Here is a 25,589-nt window from a genome sequence, read left to right as displayed (position 1 = left end):
CTACCAAACAAGAAAATTGCAGAATATTTCTTACTCATAACAAGGAATATTTAAAGAAATACTTTACAAAATGAAACTGTGGATGTTGGTGTATGATAACATGAAAATATTCCCAAAAATCTGTGAAACTCTGACTCTAACAGCCACTAAAATGGAATACTAAGTGTCATATATTCAAATCGTATCATATGTAAAGAAATTGATAAACTTAAATAGTAATAACTTCATTTGGACAGCATAGAGGTAACGTCACTTGGACAGCATGGCAGTAATGTAGATCGGACAGCAAAATAATTAATAACAATGTAATGAGGAAAATTGTAACATACATATATTCAGAAACAAATAGTAAAAGTAAATTTTTTAAAATTGTTGACACTATGTGGACAGAATAAGATAAAATTTCTTTATCCATAAGTAATTTGTCGTTATCAGTTGAGAGATAAGGTATCCATGCAAAAATGTCTTGCACTGTGAGGTGAAAATGTTTAACTAAAGCAGATAACGCACGTAGCACACGTCTTTTCCTTACAAGAATGCAATATTTGTTTCACATATTCACAGATACATAGGAAGGTAGCACCAAAGAGCAGACTCAGGGAGTAAATAAATTGATCAGTTTCTCCACTGATCTCCGTAAAAACGCGCAGTGCATTTAAGTTCAGAATCAAGGAACACCAGAGCTGAGATTTTTCCCTTCACTACAACACGGTCATGATCAGAGTAACAAAAGTAGTAACTTTTCCATGATCTACTGTCAGCTGTGTTGCACTAGCCAGGCAGTAAGACGAAGTGGTGATCCCACGTTATAGTACTGTTTGTACAGTGGGATATCTGATATACTGATCCAAGTACTTGTTCCTCCAGTGAAGCAAAAGAGGACTTTCACTCTTAATACCAAAGATAAGAGAGTTCCACTCAATGTAATGCTCTTGTGCAGTTCATTCTTTTAGCAGTAATTGCTTGTCCATAATGCATGTAACGTAAGTAAATAACAATTAGACATTCCTTCAAGTTCATTTACATTCCATGCTGAAATACGAGATTAATTGGACATAAATGCATATTTAGATAAGTGTACTGAGAATCAGCTGTCTTATATGATAGAATTTTCTTATAATATTTTGGAGTTTTGTAATTATTCCATAAGTTTGGACATAGTCTGTGTATTATGAAATGTCCACAGCAATTAGCAACTTCCTTTAAAGTTATTCCGTATCTGTATAGAGTAATGTGATCAATGCATACTTGTAGGCCACAATACTATGTACAACACGTAGAGCTTTCAGTTTTTAAATAATAATTAAACAACATTAGTAAACAAACTGCAGGATACCCCTCTATGCATCTGCTTACAAAGAAATTCTAAAGCATCAAATTACAGTACATATGACACAAGGTTATGGAAAAGGACTTTGGTAACCACTGGGTCCCTATCAATGCTATCCTACTGCTCAATTATAGGACTAGCTTGTCATACCATAAGAAATGCTGTAAACTATAAGTGTTCTATTAGTGTGACAAAGCAATGGCCATTTTCAAAAGCAATCAGACTCTTAATTTTGAAAATTTGAGGTCTAATATTGACCATAACAGTAAAGCTACTTTTTTATGTATCACAACTTGCTATTGTCTCATTGCATGTACCTGAGCAATCTTTGATTTCTTTAGCTACTGACGAAAATCTCTCTATCTCCGAGATTCAACATACTCTTCTTTTTGTTACTTCTCATTCCTGCCACTTGAATATTAGGAGTTATCTTACCTTTTTCTTCTTAAAATATATTTTCCTTTCTGACTTCATTATCTATACCCCACCATTTCATTATATCGTATGTCTCATAACATGTCTTCACATTATTCATCTTCAGTGCGATGCGTAAATTCATCTTTTCACATTTGTATATGCCTAAACAGGTTTTATCTCGTAACTTTTTTACCTGAAAGAAAATTTTCTCTTCAAACAATCGCTTTATCCTTTTAACTTTTACATTCCTATTCATTTTAACAGAATGAAACGAGCTGAATTGGACTTCTCTCTTCTTTATAAGTTTTCATTTCATTTTCACTTCAATACAGCCAAAGTATCTTTAAAATTATGAAAATATATTTTCTCAATGAACATATATGTAGTTTAGAGCACTGCATATATTATATTTACTGTTTTCGTTTTGTGAAACAGTAACAAAAATTTGAAAGTATTCTGAAGACAACTGTCATCCTTGTAAATAAAAAAACTTTATTAATCCACTAGCACACAACCTGACCAATAATTTAACAAGAAAAATGCTGTAGCATAAGCATACTATGCTAATAGTACCACCAGGAGATAGTTATTGTTTTTATACCTTACTTCTGGGTACATGTTCTTAATGCTATATTATCTTGAACCAGTTAATATTACTTATTATATAGTAAATAATACGAACTGGGTTGAAAAGTTTTTATGAAATATCTACTACTGTTACTTTAATGTACAAATAGGCAATGAAAAGACGAAGAATGGGTCCAAAAAATCATAAATAATGTTTCACTCAGCTGGGAGTATTTAATTCGTCACTATGAAATATTACGAAAAAAAGAACTGTCGGCACCCTACACAGTGTTTATCTTCAAGGTTCTTCCAATTCCCAGTCAACTCTTTTTGTTTCGTAATGCTCTCATCACGTCTATTATCATTCTAATCTACCATTTTCATTATGTTTTTGTTACATTCTTCGTTCACATTAACATTATCTTCCTAATCACAATCTTGATCATTTAATTCTCTTACCTCATCGGTGCGCTCTTATGTGCCATGAAAGACAAAAATACTCTTCTCTTCCTGTTCACCAATTTTCGGATTGCCCTATCTCTTCATTACGCTCTCCCTTAACTAACAGTAGTACTCACATCTCACATATCACTGTCCTTATCTTCTAACTCCCTGTTCCCCTTATGGCGCTCTTCCCTATCGTAAACACCAGTGTTATTGTGCAGCCAATTAAAAATACCTATTTCTTGTTCTTCGCCACTCTTATGACGATTTCGATTATTTTATGTCATCTTTTACCTCTAGCACCCTCGTGGTTTGTCTACTAATTCTGCCATATAAACTGTGTCGGATCCATTTCATTTCATCATTTACCTCTGTGACTGATGACGTTAATCCAGTGATACCCTTACTTACATCACTAATCCTATTTATTTTGCTGGCAGTATCATTCCTTAACTCACTCTCTCCTTCCTGTGTCTTCCTTTATTTTTAGCGCTATTTCAGCTAGCTTTTATTTTGCATACATATCTCGATTCATCATTTGCTACCTTTCACGTTTACATTTCTGAAATCTAATCACAAAATAAGTGCCTTTTTAAGTTTACAGGGATAGTTACTCCTTGAGTATGAGTATTTGTACCTTAAACGTAGCGGCCTAGCTCAGCAGCAATGCCGCAATGGTAGCCCCTAGTGATGGAGAAGATCGATTTGGCGCCAACCGTGACGGGTGGCGCGGAAGCCAAAGAATAGTGGAGAGTCGCAGCTGGATATCGGAAGTGGCTGGATGATACATGCCTGCGTACCGTGAGAACATCGACAAATCCGTTACATCTTGCTGTATTCTTGCACAGAACTGAGTGTTCATCACTACTGAAAGCAAGTCGTTAGCAAAGATCGGTAGAAGCAACAGTTACCTCTGAAAAGTAAAAAGAAGCTGAAATAAAAGTGAACGGTGTGCTTAGAACGGAAGGAACGCGTACCATCGCTTTTACTGTGGACAGTAACCCACTTATATGAAGTCAGTGTCTCCATTCGGAACCTTTTCAGTCTCTTAGAACTATGTGTGAAGATTTTTAATGGCAAGTGTGGTAATTTTCATAGGTTACGTGGCAGTAGGCCCACGGTCCCATTTCTAGTCTTCAGGTGCATGTTCCTTGGAAGTAAGATGCCTGCTGCGAGATGTGTAGTACAAACATCGGTCCGATCGCCTTCGTTATATCAACACAGCCGGTTTTAGTGAGAATCTTAACTGTGATAGATATGAATATCGGAGTGGATTTCTTACACGTTTCCTTTGTGACTTAGCAGTCTCACTTATAATAGAACAAGTATTTTGATTACTGTCATTCTCCTCTGGTAAAGTACTACAGGAGATTTCTGAATGTACTATATTTATAGGTTCCATCCCGCCTGGTAGAATGTTTCTGCAGTTTCCTAAAAGTGTTATATTTATGCTGGTGGTTGTAAGGTTTTTCTTAACGACATACTTATTGTTTGCCGACTCCCGACGCCAGTCATTCTCAGACCGACCGCCTCCTATTGTAAGTGGGCCTGGTAACCGAATTTGAAGAATTTCTGCATACCGCTCTGGGTTGAACCTAATTTGATTTCGGTTGTCCTTCCTCATTGTCGTCGTGGTAGAAGTGATTATCGTTTCCGTAATTACTTCTGTTCCAGCAGGTGCTGTCTCCGCCTTTGCTTTGGTGACCTCCGCCATTCTGAAAGCCACCTCTAGAATACCAACATTTCTCAATACTTTGTATTTTCTAACAGTGAGAAAATACTTGTAGTCGTTCCGTCATTATTGTGTAAGCGTGGATTTTCTATCACGCCACAAGTTATTTCCCACCTATTTTGTCTTCTAAATGACTCACGGTCACGAGTAAGCATGCCACGTTTAAGTTCGCTCTTCAGAATTTGCAAAATGAACACTATTTAGCAGCTTGTTTACGTCTGTCTGATTAAATCTGTTTTCAACATGCGAAAGTTGTTTGCGAATTTTCTTTACCTCCTGTTTGTGTTGCATGTTGTCATTTGACCTTCTCTAAAATGTTGCGACAATTCAAATGATTGGGAATCAGTAAAAGAACAGACTTAACCTCAACGGAAGTTTTAGCAGCATTTGTTGACAAATGTGCCGCACTTGTATTGGGTTCCTCAACTTCTTCAGTAGGGGTACTCAAATGGTGATTAATAGCGAAAGACACAATTTCCAATATTGTTGCATTCACTTGTCGTGCTAACTCCCTTGCTCGTTCAGCTGGATAATTTCGACACCATCTAACTGTTAAAGTTTGGAGTCTACTTTAATTATCTCAGATTTCAAATCTTCATTAACTACTTTCCTAATCTGGTTTGATAACTCGCTGAAATTTGCTAGCAGTCCATTTCTAAGTTTCCTGTTATTCTCTTATAACCCCTTATCAATATTCTCACCTTGGTTTTTGCTATAACCTTCTTGTATCTTAATAATACCTTCTTCCTGTTTCCTTGAATTGACTTCCAACGCTTTCCTACTTTCTGTAATTTCTTTAAACGAGTCTGGTCTACTTCGCATAATATTCCCACTCCCAACTGATGGAGTCACATTCGTCTGTATAAATTGCAACAGAATCTTCCTCCCAAGTTCCACTTTATTACTGGAAGATAGTAAACTTCGAACAGTTTGCATTAGTGTAACAGTGGCAAGATCTTCGAACACTAAACTTACATGCTGTGACAAATCACACAATACACACATATTTTCATGTGCGAAATCTCCTACCATACTGTCACGATCATCCATAACTACTGATGTTTTATTTCTCTCATCCTGTCCGTCATAATCGCACCTAGGTTATGTTGTTGTAGTTATGACTTCAGTCCTGAGACTGGTTTGATGCAGCTCTCCATGCCACTCTATCCTGTGCAAGTTTCTTCATCAACCAGTACCTACTGCAACCTACATCCTTCCGAATCTGCTTAGTGTATTCATCTCTTGGTCTCCCTCTACGATTTTTACCCTCCACACTGCCCTCCAGTACTAAATTGGTGTTCCCTTGATGCCTCAGAGCATGTCCTACCAACCGATCCCTTCTTCTAGTCAAGATGTGCCACAAACTTCTCTTCTACCCAATCCTATTCAATACATCCTCATTGGTTATGTGATCTATCCATCTAAACTTCTGCATTCTTCTGTAGCATCACATTTCGAAAGCTTCTATTCTATTCTTGTCTAAACTGTTTATCGTCGATGTTTCACTCCATACAAATACTTTCAGAAATGACTTCCTGACACTTAAATATATACTCGATGTTAACAAATTTCTTTTCTTCAGAAATGCTTTCCGTGCCATTGCCAGTCTACATTTTAAATCTTCTCCACTTCTACCATCATCAGTTATTTTTCTCCCCAAATAACAAAACTCCTTTACTACTTTAAGAGTCTTATTTCCTAATCTCATTCCCTCAGCATCACCCGACTTAATTCGATTACATTCCATTATCCTCGTTTTGCTTTTGTCGATGTTCATCTTATATCCTCCTTTCAAGGCAGTATCCATTCCGTTCAACTGCTCTTCCAAGTCCTTTGCTGTCTCTGACAGAATTACAATGTCATCGGCGAACCTCAAAGTTTTTATTTCTTCTCCATGGATTTTAATACCTACTCCGAATTTTTCTTTTGTTTCCTTCACTGCTTGCTCAATATACAGATTGAATAACATCGGGGAGAGGCTACAACACTGTCTCACTCCCTTCCCAACCACTGCTTCTCTTTCATGACCCTCGACTCTTATAACTGCCATCTGGTTTCTGTACAAATTGTAAATAGCTTTTCGCTCCCTGTATTTTACCCCTGCCACATTTAGAAATTGAAAGAGAGTATTCCAGTCAACATTGTCAAAAGCTTTCTCGAAGTCTACAAATGCTCGAAACGTAGGATTGCCTTTTCTTAATCTAGCTTCTAAGATAAGTCGTAGGGTCAGTATTGCCTCACGTGTTCCAATATTTCTACGGAATCCAAAAAGGTCTTCCCCGATGTCGGCTTCTACTTGTTTTTCCATTCGTCTGTAAAGAATTCGCGTTAGTATTTTGCAGCCGTGACTTGTTAAACTGATAGTTCGGTAATTTTCACATCTGTCGACACCTGCTTTCTTTGGGATTGGAATTATTATATTCTTCTTGAAGTCTGAGGGTATTTCGTTTGTCTCATAATCTTGCTCACCAGATGGTAGAGTTTTGTCAGGACTGGCTCTCCCAAGGCTGTCAGTAGTTCTAATGGAATGCAACGATATTTAATCTGAGATGCCCGTCGTTTGGTCGTTGTTTCTGCATCTAATGGCTCATTAGAAGCTGCGTCTGGTGGTTGTCGACATATGAACAGAATTTTAGAAGATCACAAATATAAAAGTCACAAATCTTCAAATAAAGTCAACGAATAACAACAATACATAGATAAGTGGTTAATTGTAAAAAAATATCATGCAGCTGGTAGGCATGTTGTTACTACAAAATTGAATACAAGAAATTGGTAAAAACACATCAGTTAATGTAGACTGTAGACGCTGTTGCAGAGCATAACGTGTTCATTGAGCCACGAAGCCGAAAACACCAGAAGACCGTATCCTGAGCAGTAAAGTTGACAGTAAGCTAGTATGTTGATCGCTGAAACTGTGTAACTGAATTTTCGCTAACAATGTGAAAACTTGATGATTTCTAAATTCTGATTACGTACTCAGATATAGAATTCGCTTAGCTACCCTACTTTTCAACATGAACTCATTTATCTAAATAATCTTTTTGAAAGTGTGATTCTAATTATTCTGAAATGCGTCTGACTACCTGTTAATTAGACTGTGTAGAAAAATGATTCATAGAAACACTCGAATGACTAACTGTTACATAACTGAAATGTACACTATTAGAAATATTTTGTTGATTTTACTAACTGTAAATCGTCCCCAATGTTCCGTCAAAAATATTCATTTACGTGCTACAACTAATACTTACCCTGCATTGAATTACTTGACCCTGCTCTGGCTGCACCGATGCTCTGCTTGATGAGCTGCAATTATTCACTGTGCAGCAGTGTGGCTTCTTATTCTTATCCTTTTCACGTTGCTGTGTCAACAAGTTACTTCATATTCTTTTTTCAAAGTTATTAATTATTGTCCACACAAAACCGAAAGGTGTGAAAATGTAAACTTTACCAAACATTTATCATTGAACAGTGAGGATATGCTTTATGAAATATTTATAAATGACAAAATTAAGTATTTTGTAATTATATTTAATCCTTTTACTGACACAAACGGAAACTCAAACGAATATAAACAATCAACACTGCTTAATGCTTTTGTTTGCATGGTGAATTTTACAAGAAGCTATTAAAAATTACTATTGATTTCTCCATGTTAATCTTAGTTTAATTTAATTGAAGAGAATCCTCCACCAGACGCATTTCACTTTTATTTATGAAGCATCTCCAGTGGTCATCCTGCAAAATGGTTACATATGTTTGTACAAGCACAAATGCCGTTAGTGAACTGCACACCAACTTTATAAACAAAGTGCTGCTTTTAACTAAAAATAACCGAAAATGTAAAAACATATGTATCCAATCGGCAGAATGGCCACAGGCGATGCTTGATAAACAAGAGCGAAACGCGTCTTGTGTAAAATTATCTTTAATTAAATTACAGTAAGTGTAAGATGGAGAACCTAATAATAGATCTGGCTAACATATCATGGATGGAACACCTCAAATAGTAATCTCTGTGCGGCACATCTGCTACCCCAGTTGCTTATACAGTCATGATATACCACCCTCTCTCCTCTGTTCAACAACATCTAATGCCCAAGGCTGCGACTAGACTCGACTGTTACCGACTTGCTCGCCTGTGCTCTACTCAACAGTGCAACCTCTGGAAAACCGAAACAGTGCATCGCTCATGTGAGCAGCATGTTCACATGTTTAAGAGACAACTTTCCGAATGAACTGATAATATTCAGTGTACTTTTATTCAAACATGTGACAAGTGATAACATACCAAAGTGTCATTTAGTACCTTTACATTTAATGTATAAACTTTTAGAATTTTCAACTTAACCTTCATTATTTCAGACTATCTTCCAAACAAAATCTTCATCACCAATTCTAAAAACAGACATTTCTCAGTTTTACATTTTCCTCGACGATCAGTCTATTCCTCTGTGTATGCGTTACCTGATACAGTATTACCCAAAGCTTCTGTGTTTCATGATTCGTTGCCCCTTTGACTGACAGTTACTAGGAAGCATTTCACCCCTCCCGTTTTAGAATCGTTCCGTGTTTTAGATGCCGAGATTCATTTTTAGACACTACCAAAACTGAATGACGAATTCGCTCGTTCAGTACAGGGAAAATTATGGAATAACAGAATAAGTAATAACATTCGTAGTGTAATACTCCACTAAACTTCACTCCGTTGTATTTCATAGGTGTAAGAAATTGGAAACTTCGTTCAAAAGTCCTTCGTTCTCGCACTGCAATCAATAGTAGTTCCAATATTAGCAAAACTGCATATAAAAATTAACTACAATAAGAAAGTTGCTAGATATATGCGAACGGTGAACTCTAATAGAACAGAAAATCAAAACAACGGAAGAGGTAAAGCCTAAAGTTCTTAGAACATCTGCAAGTTGCCAGTCATCGCAACGTAAAGCAAGAAATGAAAACATTGAACTCTCTGTGCTAATGATGTCAGAAAGAAAAAAATAGAGCAAGCATGCAAGAAAAGCAGAGCAAGGGAGCAAATGTGGCAGTGGAGCAACAGATTTAGGAAGTAGTAAATAAGCTGTTAATTTACTCATTGGAGGACCAAGTACGTTAGACTGCAAAATTATGAGTTGTTTACTAGTTCGAAACAGTAAGCACTAATCAAAGAAGTTTCATTACTTCTCTCTCTCATTGCACTTATGTATACAGGGAACGCCATAGTATACTGTTCGCTGTGTAACACTGTAGCAAATTGGTTCCGATACGGAATTTTGTGCGGAAGCGTGATTATAAAGCTGACCGTGGATCTTTCCTAGTGATCTATGAATGAAATGTCAAATCTGTTCATTGAGCCGACGAGTTTGATATACAAGTAATTTACAAGATATAAGTAATGTCTAATTTCAGCATGTTAGTTCTGTTTTTCAGTAGCTTGTGTTCACAATTAAAAAAGCAAGACTTTCGTGAGCAACGGCATCACGTCAGTTACTTGAAGCATGACTCACATCATTTGCTCTGAGATGACGAGTATTTGTTTATCAATTGAAACAAAGTGGAGAAAATATTCCGCTTATTATTTCGGTATTTAATGTAGCAGCAGTGTAAGGGAAGGTAAGCCTACCATTCTTTATGTTAGAAGATCAAATCTGTTCAGGAAGCTGTACACGTTCAACTACAGTTATGATACGCCGCAGTACAGTGCGAATACAGTTCTGTATCGCTGCAGATCTGACATTTGCTGTTCTAGTGATATAGCATACAAACTGGGCCTGCAAATCAATTTACATAACATTTGCTCGAAAAGGCACATAACCGCTGTTTACGAGGGCAAACTGTATGCATATTAACGTGGACTGGTTGATTGAGATCCTTCGGTCATATGAATTCGATATTGCTTGCAGCTGACGATATCATTTGCAACTAACAGAAATCCGGATAAGACACATGTTGAGTTTCAGATTAAAATGCTGGTCGATCTAATGGGATCAGAAGAATGTAGGGAAACTAAGGCGGTTTAAAAGTTTTACTTTACTTTTTCATTTAATCTGTTTCTGTGTCAGTTCAATGATATGATAAAAACGGTATCAGACTCTTCCAGTCTTTATAATAAAGCACTTTCCCTTGTCATTTGTCCGTATTATTTAGTCATAATGCTTCATATCAAAATCAGAAAGGCGTCAGATGGCACATATAAACAATAGCTGGCCAAAAAGGGTGGAGGGCTACTTTCGATATCATCCAAAGGCAAAGTACACACAATGTCAATTGAGAAACGAAGAGGTCAAGGACAATGAGATGCAAGTCAGAGCTAAATATAGTATAGTTCCTTGCCGAGTTGTTTAAAGTAGTGATATAATTTGAATACCAGTTACGACCTATCTGACTTTGAATGTCCTATTTTGTCTTATAACAACACTGCACATAGTAAGCCAAATACTTGTCATAACCAGTTTAAATATATGATCTGGTGTAATTCAAGTATTCATTCAATGAATATGCCGACAAAGTAGTTAATGCAATTTAAAGTGCCAACACAACCCGATTATTCATTTACAAGAGGTTAATAAAACTAAAACTAAAAGCTGGTCAACTTAATAGCCTCGACAGTCAGTGCATTCAGAGGATAATCGTTCCAAAATATGCGTGTGTAAGACTAAAATCGAGGAGTGGTTCCTCTAAAAAGGCACTAGTATTTGCACTTAAAACATGGATTAAAGAGGAAATGAAATGTTTTTACAGCATTCTTGTTCAAGTGAGTACACGCCTATAATTAACGCATTTTCTGACGTTTTATAGCCAGTGGTGTTCGATATATTGGACAGTGAGGGAAGACAGAAAGGTAATGACGTCGTGCATACCATGTACGAGAAACGTAAGGCTAAAATTAGTAAACTATTCTGTGATAGACAACTTTCAAAACCAAATCAAAGGTTAAAGGTTGCAGGTCGTGTAACTAATCTCTTGAACTTAAAAACGACCGACAAAGAACTCAGTGTACAGGGAAAAGGCTTCAATCTCCACCACAAAAAGTTGCCGTAAAGCAACTGGAATTAATAAAACTAGATCTAGAATGTGCTTTAGGTGATCAAATCTCCATTAAACACCTCGTAGCCCACGAACTGGAAATATCTAACCTTCATCGTAGTGCCCCAACACTAAGGAACAACTAGTATTAAGCTATTTCAAGAAGAAAATGAATGACAATAATGTTATAGCAATCCGGTCAGACAAAAGAAATGTTGTTGTCTTGATAAATGTGACTATGTTAAAAAAAGTAGGTTATCTAAAGGCCACCAATTTCCAGTACATACAGAAAGGCACAACACAATCTTTTAATGATAAAGTTAAGTGTTATCAAATTGTGTAAATGTATGATGTCAGACTCTGGTGCCTACTTTCTCACCAGCGTAAATCCTTTAGCTCCCAAATTTTATGGCTTCCCTAAACTCCATAAAGATAATGTCCCGATCCGTCCTGTGGTGTTTTCATTCACAGCTCTATGTTACAAATTAGCCAGAGTGTTAAACGACTTCATTGAGATGAAAACCTAGTTTAAATCTAGCATTGAATCCTTAATTCGCTTGATTTAGATTAAGTTAAGGATATGCAAATACTCCCTCTAGCATCAAGCTAGTTTAGTTTCATATTAGCAACTTATTCACTAATATACGTGTTCAGGAGTGCTTAAGCAGTCCCATAGCCTTACTAAATTAATCAGGAGTTAACACCGATAATATCAGGTTAGTTACATATACCGGACTACCACAAAATTATTTATGTTTCAATGGCGGGATATACAACCAATAGATGGTCTAGCTATCGGTTCGCTCCTCAGAGCACTCCTTGCTGAAAACTTCATGGACAACTCTGAAACGCAGTTTTTGGAAAATAGTATTTTCTCTTACAAGGCTGGATACTGGTTTAGGTATGTTGATAATGTGCTGTACTTATGGACAGATACTACCAGATAACTTCAAAAATTCCTCAAGCAACTAAATTCTAAATACGACAGTATAAAATGCACAGGAAGTTTGGGGGTAGATGTATAAACTATTTGGATCTGACAGGAGGTGTCAGTGACTGTATTCACACTTTCAAGAATTATAGGAAATCTACCACATTTGCAGAGCACCTGCTTAAATATGACTATAGTTATAAGGTGAAACACGAAGTATTACATTACATCAATAAACGATGGAAGAAGAACTATCTCGAAATAATGGAAATTAATAAATGTATGTCCACCTACACAAACTTAGTACTTATCAGACACAGCTTCCTTACTCGCCACTTCTTACTGCAGATACCATTCATGTCATTCAGGCAATGTTATAAATTACCCCTCTTACTTAAATGCAACATTTTCCTTTATTTCAACCACTGTGATTTCTCTTGTTAAGTTAAAACGTATAATCACAGCTGCTTTACTATGCTGCTTAGTATCACTGTTATGACTTATTTTGTTCAACCACACCTTTGGAATAAGTGGCCAAACTTTATTATTCCGTTTATTTTCTTCAATGAACAAGTATTATAATTTGCCCGTAGTTTATTAGTTAATCTCACAAATATTTTACGTTAGTTAAATAATCTTATATCGCTCTTAGACTGAAAAGATGTCGCAAGTCTTATTCGTAAATCTAACATTAACATCTGTCCTCTTTTGAAGTGGAGACGCCCTTTAGATGCAGTAGTTTAAAATGTTTGAGCTAAGAAAATTTCACCGCAGCAGATTTTTATCTTAGTACGTGATGATGGCGTAGCAACCGAAGACTGTTTCGTGAAATAAATAGTAAATATTGTAGACCATTATACCAGTGCCATGTGTGTTTTGATCCATAATGAATGTACCATGCCTCATATCTCAAGTGAGCATGAAAACTTTTTCACATATAACTTGTCCAAAGGCTCGATAGGTAATACCCATTATCTTGACATTCACAGCATAATATCAGATTTCATGGTGTGTAATGGACTTAATCTAAGTTAAAAGAAGTCTTTGGCTGTTGAATGTTTCATCCACAACCGTTGAAGACAACTTCAGAGTGTTTCGGTAGCCTCTTGGCTTTCCCCATATCATATGATTGATTTGTAGAAAGTATGTGCTTCAGTGAGCATGGAGTTATCCATCTGCTATTACTTTCAACATGTGACCACACAGTTAAGTTTTGATACTAACTGACTTTTTGGTTGTTCAACACTGCTGACAATCACATGGAATAGTGGCGAAAACGTTAGTCAGTATCACATTAGTATTTAGGGAAACTTTGCTGACTCAGCCTAATTGGGTCGAATCGCAGTCAAAATTATTGAATTTTTTTGTAATAGAAGGGTTTTCTAAAATGTTTATCTGAAGCTATAATTAGGAATATAACACACACAGTACATTGTTGTTCACTAAGAACTAGATGAACAGTAATATTATGTGATGTAGGAAAATAGCACACAGTGTATACTGAGGTTAACTAAGATCTAGATGAACAATAATATTATTTGATTTACGGTACAGTATATTTAACGGAAAAACGACTATTTTAATGCCATCAGAATAATAAGCTGTTGATGAAACAAATTAAATGTATAATTCATATTCAAACCTTACACCAAACATACAATATATACAGACTGTTGCAAAAGTAAATTACTGTTTTTATTGGTAAATGAAAGCGTATCACTTCTGTAAATTTATATGCAAGTTTTAATGTATTTAATCAGTTATTTTATGCTTCCATTTAGATCTAGAATGATGAAATCCACGACAGAAAAAGAGACATTACTACCTGATGTTAATGCCATGCTAAACGATTCAGCCACACGTTTCAGCCATTTAAAGGGGGAACTTGCGTTATGTAGAGACTCTCTGGTGGAGTACTGTTTTATCACTTACTGTCGTAGATCATTTACTGTAAAGTAATACGTTTGGTAGTGCCATTTAATTTCAGTGAAGTTATTTGAATCCAAAACTGCCATTACGTTAGCCTGATTAAACACAATTAACTGTGTAAGGGTTCGAGGACAGAACAACAGCTGTGTAAGCTGTAAACATTTTTGGTTTAATGTTGGAAACATATTACAGAAATACACGCATTTACACAGTTTACAGTGTGACAATGTTACGGCAGTTGTCAAACGAATGCATCTCGTCCTCAGATAGTGAAATAATACAGAACGCTAAAATGGTAAATTTTAACTACAAGTTTCTTTAAAAAATTATTTTTACAACTACGTCATGTTGTTGGCCAGTAGTGCAATAAATCATTCAATTACGGTTCCAAGTTTGGTACTATTTACAATGACAATGAAGTCTACAGAGGATGGTTAGTTTTGTGACAAGTTGAGCAAAATATTACCCAAGGTCCCTCAAGTTTACAGTGGACACAAGCTGGTGAACCTACAAGTTTATGCCTCTGCTTGAGGTATTTACTTCAGCTGCGATGAGCTGCCATCGGCATGGCTGCTCTTGTCCTTTGCTGTTCCTATGAAACCTAATTAAGCCTTTGCTAATTTTTCCAGCGGTAACTCTCCCTATGTTTCTCGTTACGCAAGAAAACATTTACTCATCCCTAGTCTTGGAATATCGCGATACGCACACGCATGGATGGAGCAGTGTGCATATTAAAATGCAAGAACAATTAACAAATTGTCTGGTTCGTTTCTCCACAGCTGGAACTAGACGACGCTACAACTAATTCTAGCCGAATGTCAGCCACAGTGAACGCAGTGTTCACACAAACTTCTCCTCTGTGTCATACACAGTATTATGCGCCCCGTTTTGCACTTGACCCCAGTTCAGAGAAGAGTCCCAGAAAATTTCGCTCATGTGTTTCTCATAGCCGAACTGTCTTCCCACCTGGGTTCTTTTGTTCTCCACATCACAGCTTTTTTCGACCAATACAAGCGTTCCTCTTATTTTGTCTCTCTGCCAATCGCCAGGGCCCTACCATTATACTGCGCATAAATCTCGGCACCTTACTCCTTCATAATTTTGTTTCCGCCAATCGGACGTTTTGTGCCCGCTTCAGACTACTAAAAGTTACATGTGTACATCACATGTTTACCACTCGCTGTTCACCGATCAACTGCATCACTGGTTTCGTTTGTATCCATTTGGAAATCCGAAACGCAGTTTTCTAATGCTTATTCTGTCCTACTTCTGGTGGTCCATTACTTGCTCTCCAGTATGTGTCACCTGTCCTGTCGCTGACTCCTGCCGCTGGACTCCCCATAAGAGGTTTTCGTTTTGCCTCCCTTTGTGTGGCTCAACTTCTGCCTGCGCCTGATTCCACACAAAAAGTTTTCTCTCGCTGCTTGTTTCACGTTCCACTCATTGACATGCATTATATAGGAGCGGTGTGTTAATAGCGTCGATTGAGTCTCATCCGTTTTGCATTACCTATTTATAGACAAATCTGCTCATTAGCACCAAAGTAAGTTAGGTGTCATATTCACCTCCCTGGCACGATGTATAAAACTCTTATGTAAGGTGAGAAATCGACCATTTATTCTGCCACCTTACACCTGGACAGTCACTGAGACGACTGGCTTCCAAGGAAGTGCTCAGTCAGGATTCGGTTACCAATATCACCGTGTGTATGCATCCAGTAACGAAAATCTTTCACGATCGTGTCTCCGAATGCAATTCTCAGTCATCTATCCATTCTACAGTAAACACTGATTCCACGCTTTTTCAGTTTTACCTTCACTCCAGTTGCTTCTCAAGTTGGAAATAGCACTCATGAAATTATTTTGTTTACAATAGAATCTGTTTCTCCTATACTGTCTAGACTACACAGGCGTAAATGTATGAGGAACAAGTGGGAGGGTAGTATGGGAGAGGGTGGGGGCGTCAGATGATAAAGGAAGAAGACTGTACATTCACCATTTGACCCCCACCCCCTCCCTTATGCCCCTCCCGCTTATCCTTCGTACATTTACACCCATGTAAGTTTTCGCTACTAATTGTAGTATGCACTGTATGTAAATCCTGCACCTGGGCTCTCCTCTCCCCCCCCCCCCCCCTAGCATCACTCTGAGCACCCCAAGTGGCCACTAATGGCTGTGACATGTCCCGTGTAAATATCCCAGGCTCCATTCACACAGAAACGGCACGGCACGAACGTCTGGCGAGGATGTGGCGCTGTTTCTAGCCACCTCCATTTTAACAAATGAAGCAATGCACATAGACTCGGAGTGCCACATACGTCTGCAGAGGACCTGGTGCTGTTTCATGCCACCTCCGTGTTAAGAAATAAAGCAACGCATACAGAGGTGGCTTGACAGACAAAATTTGCTCCGTCGTCTGCGCCATGTCCGTATTCAGCTACAAATGGCGCAGTCAACGGTCTTGAGACGTTGGTAAAACCAGAGCCAGTGCTATCACCAAAGATAAGCGACGTAGGACCCGGTTAGGGTGGCCGTTAATAGTCCACCGAGTGCTGTTGGTTTTCAGGAGACGCAGGTCGCCGGCGTCGAATCACAATATGTGCCACATGACATTTATTTCTTAGTGGCCCACATAAATGGTGCGTGACGGAGACGTTCAAGTGGTACGCTACTGTTTTCTTAACTTGAAGTGACGTAATGCGAAGTGCTTTAGAGTTGAAATAAAATTTTGTGTAGTAGTATAAAAGTACCCTAAATTATAGGATCATAACTTCGCAGACTAATGCAATCCCAGTCGACATATCATCGGTGGAGAACCAAATGAAACGTGTTTTTAAATAAATCGGATCATTAATCATACTATAATCATGATACGTAACTGAATAGGCCACCCAAACAACGCTGTGACAAGCGAAAACCAGATTTACAGGAGGGAACGAAAACTGTTTTATACTCACCTAGATTGGCTTTCTTGAAGCAGGAATCGTATAAAAGGTAAAACGCAATTCTGAATATTTTTGTAACAGTTATTACACTATTGCTTACGTTACCTCTGAAACATCAGTAGGAGACGAGATTCTGGCAGAAGTAAAGCTGTGAGGAGCGGGCATGAGTCGTGCTTCGGTAGCTCAGATGGTGTTCTTTCGTCTGACGTGAGAACAGCGTGGTACAAGGTAGTCAATAACATCATCAGCACTAATGAGCGTCTCTTTGCCATCGGTTTAAGTGACACAAACCTCTGCAGCAAATGCAACCTCGTTGATAGTGTGCCTCATCGCTACACTCGTGGAGATCGGATTATCAACTGGAGGTGGACCAGGGAGAAAATTGCTCAAATAACAAGAACTTCAGCAAACAATGTACCGACTAACATTTTCTTCAGACCAGAGGAAAGTTACTACCCTCAGGCAAAAAATAACGCAGTGATTTGGTTAATGGGCAAATATACAAGTTATGTTTTTAACGATATTGGGAGCGATGAACATATTGAATACAAGATGTATATGGAAAATGAATTCGGGAAAATACTCAAATATCAGAATCACAATAAGAAATATGGTAATATGTTCCGAATTGTCTTCGACCGAATGGGTATAGGTTAGGAACCGGATTCCTAGTAGAGAGGGAATGGATTGGGTCACGTTCCCGACCCTAACCTCACCTGCAAGTCACACATGAAAAATAAATCAGCAGTACAGCAGATACAAGAATATGGCGAGAAACATCTGGTGTCTGATATAAAGGAAGATCTAGAACTCCCTATAGATGCGTTTAGAAGGCTGGAACTGACAAAAATTACAAGGCAGTGAGATATTTTGCGATGCTGCTGTTCGGGACTGCTCATCTGTCCACGTAATTTACCCTGGAAGGAACACACATCAAGGATTTACTGAATGATTAATTTTGGTCTGGGAAATGATGATGAGGAACCGGCTGCAGAAGAAGAAAATGTGCACGCTGATCTGCCACCAGTTGAAGGTGACAGTGAAGGTGCTAAATTGTGCTACTGCTAAAGACTCATTTTTTGAATGCTGTAATTTATGACTGCAATTATCTGTCACCTTATTTATGTCATTTAGTTGTAGCCATTTTTGTTACTGTTTTTGGTGAATAAAAGAAAAGGATGGTAGAGCACTTTCCCGCGAAGGACAAAGGTCCCGAGTTCGAGTCTCGGTCGGGCACACAGTTTTAATCTGCCAGGAAGTTTAACATTAGAAAAAATTTTTTTTCCTACACAAACAACATTCTATTGAACAGCTACAATGCTGTAATGGTGAAACTCTACGTTACTAATTGCAGAAATAGAAAGCTGATTCTGAGTGATATTCCTGAAAGGAGAATTTTCTTCGTCCCTTTAGGGGCAAAATCTCTATTGTGTTATAGGAAAAGGTGCACTGTAAAGAATAAGTTCTGCTTTAGAGCAGTCAAATATTTATGGACGATCAGAGATTGGAAATGGGTCCTAATATTTTGAACGTCTCTGATATATTGTCACAGAAGAAGCTGAGTAGCACCGTGGTGTACTGATTATGATACTAAACTGTTGCATGGAGGGTCGTAAATGCAAAACTCACATGGACTGTACATTTTTAGTTTCTATATTCGGTTCGAGTACATTCTAGAGGTAGCCACAGTTGTACTGGAATGTTCTGTAGCCGAGTGTATACTGTATGTGTTCCGGCCGGAGACAGTTCGCTCCGCGCTCTTGTATGTGCAGGTGCTGAATAAACCTTCGTTATGTGTAGTTACTATTCGTCATCATTTAATTAAACCTTCTTCTACGTGACAATATTCTGTGATACTTACGTTTTGGTTCTAATGAATATCATATCAACTACACTGATGGGAAGAAAGTCGCTACACAAAGAATTAATCAATATTGAATAGTGAAATTTCGGGAATACGTTTGTCTAGGTAACATATTAAGTGGCCAATGTTGCAAGATCACAGGTAAACGAGACAAGCCATTGCCAATGTGAAATTCTGGTACATTTATAACAGGTGTAACCACGAGAATGTTGAATGCAAGGATGCAAATGTGCATGCATGTGTTGCAGCGGTGCCAGATGGCAGTCAGAGGAAAGGAGTGTCATGCCTTTAGCACTTGATCTCTCAATAGAGGGACAGTTATTGCTGGTTGTAGATGACGGTGGAGTTTTCGTCTGACGATGTGACATATCTGCTTGACTGCAGACATCTGGTGATCGAGCAGGCAAAAGGAACATGTCGACACTCTGCAGAGCATGTTCGGTTACAACAGGAGCATGTGGATGAGAGCTATCATGGTGGAAAATACCCCCTGGAATGCTGTTCATCACTGCTAGCACGACAGTTCGGATCACCATACTGATGCACGGTTTTGCAGTCAGTGTGCGTGGGATAACCACAAGAGTGCCTTGACATATAAAATCGCACTGGCGACCACAACACGAAGTATACGTTCACTGTGTCTAGCACGAGTACGTGTTGGCTGTAGACCCTCAACTGGTCTCCTAACCAACACACGGCCGTCACTGGCTCCGTGGGAGAACCAACTTTCATCAGAAAACATAACAGGCGTCCACCCTGCCCTCTAATGAGCTCTAGTTTGACACCACTGAAGACGCAAATGGCGGTGGTTTGAGGTCAGGGTGCATGGATCGGAGAATTTTGAGGTAACCATTTGTAATAGTTCTTTGTGTCACTATAGAATCTACTTCTGCTTAAATTGCTGCTGCAGATGCAGTACGACGCACCGGAGCCACTCGACAAATACGATGACCTTTCCTCTCGATAATGGCACGTGGCTGTCCGTAGCCCGGTCTTCTTACGACCGTATAGTTAGTTATTTAGTTATGTGTTCCATTGATCAATAGCACCGAAAAACCGATATGATGTGGAACGTGTCAAAAGCACAAGAAATGCGCACAGGAAACAAGTTTATTTTCTTTTCTTTTTTTGTTTACAATATAGTGTTATACCTAAATATTTCTATTATCTATCCCATTTCCTTAAATGGCACAGAATGCATATATTATATCTCCAGATTTATTTACTCATATTCAAGAATTCATCTATGGTGTGGAAGGAGTCGTCAAGGAGGTATGATTTCAATTTGTTTTTGAAACTATTACAGCTGTCTGTCAGATATTTTATTTCATCTGGTAATTTATAAAAAAAAAAAAAAATGGTTCAAATGGCTCTGAGCACTATGGGACTCAACTTCTGAGGTCATTAGTCCCCTAGAACTTAGAACTAGTTAAACCTAACTAACCCAAGGACATCACAAACATCCATGCCCGAGGCAGGATTCGAACCTGCGACCGTAGCGGTCTTGCGGTTTCAGACTGCAGCGCCTTTAACCGCACGGCCACTTCGGCCGGCGGTAATTTATCAGAAAGTTTTATAGCAGCATACTTTACCCCTTTCTGTGCCTAAGATAGGTTCAGTAAAGGATAGTGTAGGTCTTTATTTTTTCTGGTATTGTAATCATGAATGTCGCTGTTGATTTTAAACTGATCCATGTCATTGAGAAAAAGTTTCATTACTAAGTAAATGTACTGTGAAGCAGTTGCAATAATTCCTAACCTTTTCAACAGATGCCTACAAGATGTGCGACTATGAACCCCACACATTATTCTAACTATTTGCTTTTGAACAGTGAATACCGTTTGCCTGAGTGTTGAGTTGCCCCAGAATATTATTCCCTATGACATCAGAGAGTGGAAGTATGCAAAGTATGTTAGCTCATTAATTTCTGCATCATCAGAATTGGCTATTATTCTGATTGCAAAAGTTGTTGAAAAACGTCGCTTTCCGAGATCCAGAATATGAATTTTCCAATTAAGATTCTCATCTGTATGTACACCCAAAACTTAGTATGCTCTACCCTGGCTACTGACTTCTTTTGATGTGTTATGTTTATTGAAGGAATTATACTTTTTCAGCAGAAAATTAGAAGTACTGTGTTTTTCTCGTGTGTACTGTTTTTTTATTGTCACCCCCGCTGGCAGCAATCATGTACAGTGGTTACATTGCTGCTAAGTCTTCCTGGACTGTGGTAGAAGGAGTATCTGGCTTCTCATAGTCCTGTTAAGCGACCTGTCTCAATCTCCTTAAAAGCATACTTGACGTACATCAGCTCACAACTACCTGTCTTAAAGATAACTAACGTTCACTACCATTTCAGCGTGTATTTAAAGCTATCCTTATTTGCTTCGTCATAGTGGAGGTACGAGCGCCATTCTTAGGTGAATTGCGTGAAATTTGACAGAGATCATCTTTCAGATGTTGAAACACGTCGACCAAAATCCGTTTGTATCGCACGGCTCTTTCTTGGTGTTGCAATTTTTTCTTTTCGTCAGAATGACTAATGTATAGCTACAATCTTTTGGCTACGTGTGTCATGAGAAAATTCTTTTTTTTTCCCAATATGCTGTTCGTGCACATGTGCGTATCGCGTTGGGCCAGCAGCGGTGCGAGGGACGTTAGTATGTGCAAACCGACAACCATAGTGCTGCCCGTCAACAAACGAACGGCAGCAGGGCAATCCCACGGCCAATCGGAACGCGTGGCGCTAAGTTCCCGTAGTAAAAAATGGTGCATTGTCGACCTACATAACATCAGTACGTTTTGTTCCTACTGGCATCAGCTATCCTGAGATAAAATTTCGTGACACAGTTTCTCTCCACCCTGGATAAGGGCATCCACTATACCTCAGTGACTCGTTTATTGTCCTTCCTCTCACAAAAGTTAACTATGGGTTTCCTTACTTTATTCGAGCGCTTTCCTAACCCACTTGTTCGACTCACCATTGTGTGGCTCTGAGCACTATGGGACGTAACATCTATGGTCATCAGACCCCTAGAACTTGGAACTACTCAAACCTAACTAACCTAAGGACAACACACAACACCCAGTCATCACGAGGCAGAGAAAATCCAAGACCCCGCTGGGAATCGAACCAGGGAACCCGGGCGTGGGAAGCAACAACGCTACCGCACGAGCTGCGGACTCACCATTTTGTGGTTCGAGAAGTATAGCACGACTGTCCTCTGTCTCACTTTCATCGCCAACTCAGTACGCATTGTTCACGTCCCCCCGCCTCGCCACGTGTCTGCCACACCGTCGCCAGGTGTCCGCGCCGCACCACTGTGTACTGAGCTTTACAGAATTGGTGCCTCTTGCGCTCCCCACTTTGGCGCACTAGCGGCATCTTGTGTTTCTTGGGCTTGTAAAGGGGTCCTGTTGTGGATGTGTATTAGAGGCGCTTACAATTAAGAGTCACTCTTCAAAACATAAGCTCGATAAGCGAAGTAGTGTCTGCTGGGAGACACTTAGTCCACTATGATTCAGAGCTCGAGGGGATCAGCTGTAGCCTTCTCTAAAAGCACAACCTGTCACGTGGCCTTCAGTACGGTAACTGAGAGGACTTTGTATTCGTGACTTACTGTAGGGCACGGGTGAAACGAATGGTAAAAGAGGGTGTGAGTTCATCACAGCACAATGAGTTTGGTGCTACTATAGTCCGGTATAGGAAGTCGGCTTTTGGCTTCGCGACACAAATTCATTCCTAATTACCGTGAACTCCGAAGTTCGAAATTTACTGTATCAGTAACATTATTCATTGAAACTAACATATCTTACCTTGTTAGAGTTGAACATTTCTAACTTCGTGTTGGAAGCAGTCAGAAGATACAGGTAATCTTCCATTTGTTAGTTTGCAAAAGGTGTTAGAAGTGCTACGAGTTATACAACCATTAAATTTCGTTCTAATTTTTCGTTACGTCTTATTTTTTCCAGTTGTTCAGAAGGGTAAGTTATTAAAAACGATTCAACTGAATTTAGGTTTTCGTACTTGGTCTCTGTAAAAATCAAATGCTCCTTGGTCCCAATTCGTGTTGTATTATAGAAGAGTTTTATCAGATGCTCTGGTTTCTATTGGAAGGACCATTGTTAAAGTTCCAAGAGGGGCGAGGCAGCCATTGAGGGTGGTAGCTGCAGAGGTTGCGACGTGACCCATATGATGATGCAATGGTGCGATGCTGCCAAGTTGGCTCCGTGCAGTCTTCACCTCGGGCAGAGGTCTGCAGCTAATGGCAGTAACGTCTGGGGACGACGACTGGCTGCTTCATCTTGAACCGTAAGCGATCCTCTTCTCATAGTTCCCAACTGGTGTTGCTGTGTCACTGAGCATAATGTACATACCTCGATGCTACTGAGCACAGTTTGAGAATGTGGGTCTGATATATGAGGAATATATGAGGAATATTCGGAAAGAAAGCTCCGGTCGGTTACGAAAGGGAAACCACTGTGAAAATGAAGGAAGTTTCATTTGAAACAGTTAGCTGCACCTTTCAGCTACTACCCTACATAGTCGCCAGTCCAACTGAGACATTCGTCGTTGAGTTGTGCCAACTTTCCAATACTTCGTCATAGAAGTCAGTCACCTGCGCCTTTCCCCAATTCTGTACATTGGTCTACAGCTCGTTGTCTGTGCTAAAATGTTGTCTTCATGGCCAGTGATTCATGTGAGTCGAGATGATAGGGGGAGCCAATTATGGTATGTACTGTGGGTGATCAAACACTTCCCATCGAAGACGCTGCAGGAGCATCTTCATTGTCCCTGCAGAGTGCGACCGAGTATAACTTTCACGAAGAATGGAACGCATGACAGTTATGATATGTGGGCTACATGACATCAGGCGAAATATCTAACCAGGCCCTCGAAAGTGCAGTGTCAAGCGATCAAAGGTTACGCAATATGCCTATTCACTTAGCCAAAAACATATGAGAAAGCACCACAATTTCAAAACCGTAAGTTACACACGAAAAACGTGATATATACTCATTTCTGTTTGAAAACGCACAAGCAACAGAAAAATAAAAATTACGTTTTTCTGTTTGCAGATGAGAAGTTGTAGATTGTGTAGCAGAAAAGCTACCAAAATAAATGTCCATTTGCATCACGTGAGGTATGAAAAATACTGCACATATCCACTTTTTTTGCCAATTACCTATAAGTAGAACTTTGACATAATTTTATTAGCAGCACATAGTGCATCAAGTCGTTCATAAATATCTCAGCTCTGAACCATGAACAAATGATGTATAATATTCGACAACAATTATTCATTCACAGTTGTAGTTATCATGTATCAAAATTTCGCTATATGTTAATATGTAACAACAATTTCACAGTTAGAAAATAAAAAATAGCACACTGAAGATAGCACGGAATGTGCTGAAACATATCTGGGAGAAACAAAACAGAAAAAAAGGATTCTTGCATAGGGCGGAATATTGCTCTTCCCATTTCATAGCAAGCACGGACATTACAGGAAGAACTGCAACACCTCAAGATGATGACAGTTTACATACTCGGGGTAACGTAGCTTGTCCATTTGCTGGAGTGGGCAGTAGGAAAATGGTAACACAATGGAAATGTACTTCTGTCGTCCTTGATTAAAAACTGTGTCATTACTTTTCTTTTATATTGGCTAAAGGTTGGCGTGTTGCCGCTCAGCTGGAGGAATCTTACAGAAAGTGATGTCCTGACATCTTCATAGCAGGTGTTTCTCTCCATAGTGTGCCACTTCAATAACCGGTAAGTTTCAACCAAAGGCAACGCAATCGTCGTAGAACTCGCACATACGAAGCTGCTGAAGGTCCTGTTGTAGCTTTTGTTGCAATGAAGCCACATATGAACTTTGGATCGGTTGATCTACAGATTGTAAATGTACACGATAGTTCGATCAACGGATTGTCACTCTTGAAACCAGTGTACATCGCATTCCGACACGTCAACAATCCCACCCTTAATATGCATATTTACGCCAAGAGTTGCATCAGAGAAAAGGTTATAGTCAGGAGTGTCTCAGGGAATTGTAATGGGATCGCTGTTGTCCACTGCATACGTAAATGATTTGGCGGACGGGTGGGAAGCAATCTGGAGGTTGTTTGCTCATGATGCTGTGCTTCGTAGCACGATGTCGCAGTTGATTCGCTGTACGAGGATACAAAGTAACTCGCATAAAGCTTCTAGTTGGTCTGATGAACAGCAGCTGACTCTAAATGAAGAAAAATGTAAGTTAGCATTGATGAGAAGGAAAAACAAACCTATAAAGTTCGAATACAGCACTGTTAGTGTCCTGCTTGATACAGTAACGTCGTTTAAATATCTGTGGGTACCGTTAGAAAGCAATACGAAATGGAACGACATTTGCCGACTGTGGT

The sequence above is a fragment of the Schistocerca piceifrons genome, chromosome 5, assembly GCF_021461385.2.
Source record: "Schistocerca piceifrons isolate TAMUIC-IGC-003096 chromosome 5, iqSchPice1.1, whole genome shotgun sequence".
In the NCBI taxonomy this organism is placed as follows: Eukaryota; Metazoa; Arthropoda; class Insecta; order Orthoptera; family Acrididae; genus Schistocerca; species Schistocerca piceifrons.
Note: the sequence above shows the minus strand (reverse complement) of the source record.